Source organism: Sinocyclocheilus grahami, unplaced genomic scaffold, assembly GCF_001515645.1.
Source record: "Sinocyclocheilus grahami isolate Dianchi unplaced genomic scaffold, SAMN03320097.WGS_v1.1 scaffold48.1, whole genome shotgun sequence".
Lineage (NCBI taxonomy): Eukaryota > Metazoa > Chordata > Actinopteri > Cypriniformes > Cyprinidae > Sinocyclocheilus > Sinocyclocheilus grahami.
In genome coordinates, this window is record NW_015505227.1 from 2,864,826 (window position 1) to 2,870,825 (window position 6,000).

The 6,000-nt window shown below is 39.6% G+C and overlaps 1 protein-coding gene across 1 annotated transcript in view; it reads left to right on the forward strand.

Moving 5' to 3' along the window:
- LOC107582939 (adenylosuccinate lyase) overlaps nucleotides 1-6,000 on the forward strand; it is a 36,048-nt gene that overhangs the window by 17,103 nt on the left and 12,945 nt on the right. The window contains exon 14 of the mRNA XM_016268963.1: nucleotides 5,719-5,790. The gene's annotated coding sequence lies outside the window, so the exon portion shown is untranslated. The remainder of the gene's footprint in view (nucleotides 1-5,718; nucleotides 5,791-6,000) is intronic.

A 6,000-nucleotide genomic window follows, 5' to 3' on the forward strand; every position in this document is an offset into this window, starting at 1 on the left:
ACACGAGGGGGCAAATGAAGGGAACTTAAAGGCACGTTGAAAAGTCCTGAGAATCTGTTATTTCTTTCTCTTTTCTATTTTAAAATCCTTTCATGATCAGTGTTTTTCTAACATCTGAGCAATCCTTTTTGGATATCCGCTTATTTTGGTTTGGAATTTTTTAGGTAATAGGGTCAACTGAGTAATGCTGTCATCTAAACACTGACATACTCGCCGCGAAAGCTTTAATATAAGATACAGTTGATATGTATATCTATCTATCTATCTATCTATCTATCTATCTATCTATCTATCTATCTATCTATCTATCTAATTTTATTGGTACTAATAATTCAAGTTTGGTGAAGTTTGATTATAGATATGATAATAGATATGAAGTTAAAGGCTTAGTTCACCCAAAAATTCTGTCATTAATTACTCACCCTCGTGTTGTTCCAAACCCGTAAGACCTTCGTTCATCTTCGGAACACAATTTAAGATATTTTTTATGAAATCTGAGGGCTCTCTGACCCTCCCATAGACAGCAAGGTAACTACCACGTTCAAGGTCCAGAAAAGTCACTTGTGGACGCGCGTTCAGACAGTACCATGACACGAGCGTGTGGCGGCGCCGCCACAAGCCCCGTTCACACTAGCAGCGACTTTTGTCGCTGAGAGGAGAACGATCACATGAGCTCTACTGTCTTCTTTCCTATTGGCTGTTTCTCCCGAAAGTCGCTCTTCATTTGCATAAAGTTGAAGGATTCTGAACTTTGTCGCGTCGCTGGACACGCCTCATCCGGTCGCCAACAGCTGTTGTCGCCCCTATCGCTGGAAATCGCCAGCTCTCCATTGAAATAAATGGGATTGTGTCGCTTTGCTGTTGCGTGTCGCTTGTAGTGCGAACGGGGCTACACGCTCGCGTCATGATACTGTCCTGAACGCGCGTCCACAAGTGACGCGGTAAAGACGAAAATGTGCAAAATAATTAAGTCATTATTTTAGTTTTCTTTGCGCAAAAAAGTATTCTTGTAGCTTCGTAACTTTACAGTTGAACCACTGATGTCACACGGACTACTTTGTCGATCATCTTGGTACTTTTCTGGACCTTGAACGTGGTAGTTGCCTTGCTGTCTATGGGAGGGTCAGAGAGCCCTCAGATTTCATCAAAAATATCTTAAATTGTGTTCCGAAGATGAACGAAGGTTCACAAAAACACGAGGGTGAGTAATTAATGAAAGAATTTTCATTTTTGGGTCAACTAACCCTTTAATAGCTCAAAGCCTAGTGCGACCGCTCCTTTACTCCCCTAGCCAACCAGAAAGACTGCCATCCTTATCCACCATGAAATTCACACATGGCATATGTGACCTTTTAACAGACTTGAACAGACATTTAATACAGAAGTAAAGTCAAAGGGCTCTGGTGTTAGATATGGGGTAAGTGTGTGTTTGGCTAAAGGGCATCAAGTCTGGCTGGCTCTTATGTAATGCCTCCGTGTGTCTGTATCAAGCGTGTGTTTGTTCTATCTTTGTTTTAAAAGCGCAGCAGGCCTCAGTTCCACCGTGCCTTTCACCTCGACCATAATCTCCTTTCACGCCTGCGTTATTCCAGATTATTCTTATCCCTTGCACAGCTCCTGCTGGGCAACAATAGCACTACCATACTATCTGCAAAGCAAACGGCCTGCCTGCCACCTCATACACACACGGCTTATCAGCAAACAGCCAAATCCTGCCCCGAGAGAGAAAGCAAGAGTGCAGAAGAAAGAAAGCGAGTCGGTTCGACGAGTTTAAAATGTTCCAGCTATGAGGGCAGGAGCACAACAGAGTTATAAAATCTGATTTAGGCCTAAAAACCTTAATCTCCTCGATCCATAATCTAACAGGTCTGGAATTCCCCCAGCTGTTAGGAAAGAGGGAGCGAGGGAGCAAAAGTCGTGCCACTGTTTCCAGCGAGTGGGCATCTCCAGTCATGATCTCATCCCGCAGCGCTGGCACTCTCAAGCAGAGAGCTGCCCTTTTACTCAAAAATGCCAAGCGCACCACATTCCTACACTCTGAAAAGTCCCTAATTGCTGAGATACACATTCAAACGGCCCCTTTGCCCTCTTATAGAGAACAACCAGACACGACTTAATTATATAATTATATGCCACCGGACCCCCGCACACAGACTGACATACTTCAGGACGTTTGTGACCATGCACAGGTTTATTTGAGGAGAGGAGAGTGCCACTCTCATCTGCATGTGGGTGAACAGAAATTATTTTTATCAGAAAACCCAATGGGATTTTGCATCGGCCTTTGGATAACTGCAGAAATTACGCTCTGTGACCAACAAAATGTTGTACATCATAACAAATCTCACAAATGAACACAGGTTTTATTAATTTTGAAGCCTAAATGCAGTCGCCAGAAGTAAAAAGTTACAGTTAGGCTTCAAATGAACTACACCACTCTCATGTGACTCCAGTAAGCTTTGACAACTCTTTTAATCTGTTTTTAAAATCGACAAGTTGAAAAGTTTGAGTTAGACTTGGTGTAATTGTGAGTATAAACATTGGGCTGTAAAATAGGACTAATGAGTAGCTGAGTTTTCTTGTTTGGTGTGGTGTTTAATGTCCCTGACAACCTCTGTAGTCCCATTTAGCAACTGTTTAGCAGCTGCCTTTCATAAGATGCATAAAGCCATGAGTTGTGTATTACTGATGTAGTTTATGTCATAGAATAAAATGCAAAAATGTATTGACCTAATTTCAGGCATTTAATTAAAAACCCATTAAAAAAACTAAAATTGACTTAGGACGATGTAACCGGAAGTGCAAACATGCTAACATTTTCAGGTTTTATTTCATTCCTAGAGCACATTATTCATTCTTCTCTGTCTTCACCTTCTCCATAAATTTTCTTTTTCTTCCCCCCCCCCCTTTCTCTAGGCCCCAAAGCTTGTGCCGTCTGGGCACTTGACCCACCTCCCAGTCCAACACAATACCTCTCCTCCCTGAGGACTTCAGTTGAGTTTCTCAGCTCAGCAGTTTTGAACTCCTGTTTAGTTGTGCACAACTCACCTCAACTGAGCATTGTACATCTCAACTCAAATTGAACTCTGCCCATCCCAAGTCAAGTCAACTAAACTCAAACAATCTCATCTGAAGTCATGTCATCTTGTCAACTCAAATGAAGTCTTCTCAAACACAGTCATTTCATCCCAAGTCCTCTCAACTTGTTCACCCAAAAATCAAAATTATGTGATCATTTACTCACCCTATTGTTGTTCCAAACCTACATGACTTTCTTCTACTGAACGCAAACGAAGATGTTTTGAAAAATGTCAGTATAGGGTCCAATGTTGTTTGGATTCCAACATTCTTTGAGTTTTCCAGAGTTTTCAAAAGAAACAACAGGGTCAGCAAACAAATTTTTATTTTTGGGTGAACTGTTAACCCTTTTCAAGTAATCTCAAGTCAACTCAACTCATCTCAAGCCTTCTAATGTTAACTCAAGCTCAACTCATCTATGCTCATTCCAACTCAAGTCAACATAGAGGAGCAGTATTGTGTTGGACTGGGAGGTGGGGATTTTTTGGGGTCAAATACCCAAACAGCCATGGGGGTGCAGAGAGAGAGAGAGAGAGAGGAAAAAAAATCAGTTGATTTGTGGAGTGGGTGAAAAGAGAGATAGGATGAAATGCACAGAATGACAACATAATTATGATCGTTGGCGTATGGGTAAAGATAATCACACATAGACATTTATGAACTTTGTCACTGATAAAGATCCTTTCTGTTCACCCACACGCAGATGAGACTGGCACATGCCGCTGTTGACTGCTGGCTTGTGTCAGATCTCCCAGTTTGAAGCTGGATGGATGTGCCTCTGTAGGGCCCTTAACAAGACACAACAAGCTTTTATCATCACTTTGGAAGTGAATGTGGAAAGAGTGGAAAGTGTTTAAGATTCAGTTCAAACTCAGCTCAAACAGAGTCTCTATCTTTCTCCTTTTTCTGGTGTTGATGGCGCAATAAACAATAATTATCCAGTTAGGACAGAATATGGGTGTATCTGAGTAAGATATTCCTTGTTAAACATCTAAAGCTCCAGGCTTCTCTGGCTTGGGTGAAGCAGTCATCTGGTTCATCAAAGTCCTCTGGGTAGATCGGGCTCTTGTTTAGTAGTAGACACAGGGTGCATGTGTGCTTTGAAACGTCTGTGCCTTAGGCTGTGTTTGATGTGTGGCATGGTGGTGGTTTCTGCAATAAACAATAATTATCCAGTTAGGACAGAATATGGGTGTATCTGAGTAAGATATTCCTTTTTAAACATCTAAAGCTCCAGGCTTCTCTGGCTTGGGTGAAGCAGTCATCTGGTTCATCAAAGTCCTCTGGGTAGATCGGGCTCTTGTTTAGTAGTAGACACAGGGTGCATGTGTGCTTTGAAATGTCTGTGCCTTAGGCTGTGTTTGATGTGTGGCATGGTGGTGGTTTCACATGGATCTTAGTGGCTTTGAGATAAGCACATTTCGCTCTCTGGGAAAATGGAGCAGTTCAAATAAGTTTTACATTTCGGGATGTTGTACTGTCCTGTTCCTGAGAATGTGGATGTGTTACTAGGTGTGCATGTAGACTGGTTTGAAGATGTTGCCGTTTGATGCCTTTTTTTAGACATGTAAAAATACTTTAAGCTCCACACATTGCACACAAGAGATGGCTGTGTTGTAAATGGCTTTGCTCTATAAAATAATACCCACATTGATTGAAAAGGTTGCTTAATATAAAATTTTTATTGGTTAAAATCCGAAAACTGTTAATTTCAGTAATTTGATAAACCTGTATCAGGTTACGAAACCCCAAGACAGTCCAAATGAATGTTCATCCGTTCTCTGATAACCTTTGCAAGATGCCACGCTGTGGTTGAGACCTTTTTCTTGAATACTGTGACCTTTTGCCCAGACCAGATGCCTTAAGAAACAGTTACTGGAAATCTAAAGCAAGGTGGATATTATAATGAAGAACTATTCCATTATGTAACCATGATGATATTTCAAAAACTGCTGATGGGACATCGGCTCCAAAATTAGACCTAGGTGTTCTGTCTACACAGTTGGTGTAATTAGGGTTAAGTCAGGTACACTTATTTTATTTTTATTTTTGAATTTAATTTTAGTTTACTTTTTTTTTTTGAAGTTTACTTATTTAAAAAAAAATATATATATATTTTGATGGTTGCTCGTCAGACTAAAATCTTAAAAGCCAAGGCAGACTGTACATCATACCACTTATTTTATTTTTATTTTTGAATTTTATTTTATTTGATTTTAAGTTTACTTATTTAAAAAAAAAAATATATATTTTGATGGTTGCTCTTCAGACTAAAATCTTAAAAGCCAAGGCAGACTGTACATCATACAATCAGATTTACAATATACATCTTGATACTGTTGATGGGCGCTTAATCATATATTCTGACACAGCTATTAATACAAGAAATGGAAATGGTGCTGCACAAACTGAAGTAAGTTCTGTTATAGCAATATTTCATTGTGGAAAACAACAGGACATTTTCAGTATGCTGTGCGAGAGTGAATTTGCGGACTATACTCAAAGCAAGTTACTGCTCTTAGTACTATCATAACATTAAGAAAATATGCTACAATATTTGCATATCATATAAACACGATGTTGAGTACAAGTTTGTAACTAAACATCTCTCAATTGCTCTGCTTATCGGCTCTTATTTAGATGGCTGTCATGGGATTCACAGTGCAGGACCGCAGAACTTTATCAGAGATAAAGGCAATTAATCAGCTGTTGGTGAGTATTTATTTATTTTATTTATTTAGTCATTTAGCAGACGCTTTTATCCAAAGCGACTTACAAATGAGGACAACAGAAGCAATCAATTGTAGTATAAAACAACTAAAAACACATCCAAAACTAAAACACCAAACACCAAAAAACAACCACATGTACAACCACACACACATACATACATACATATATATATATATATATATATATATA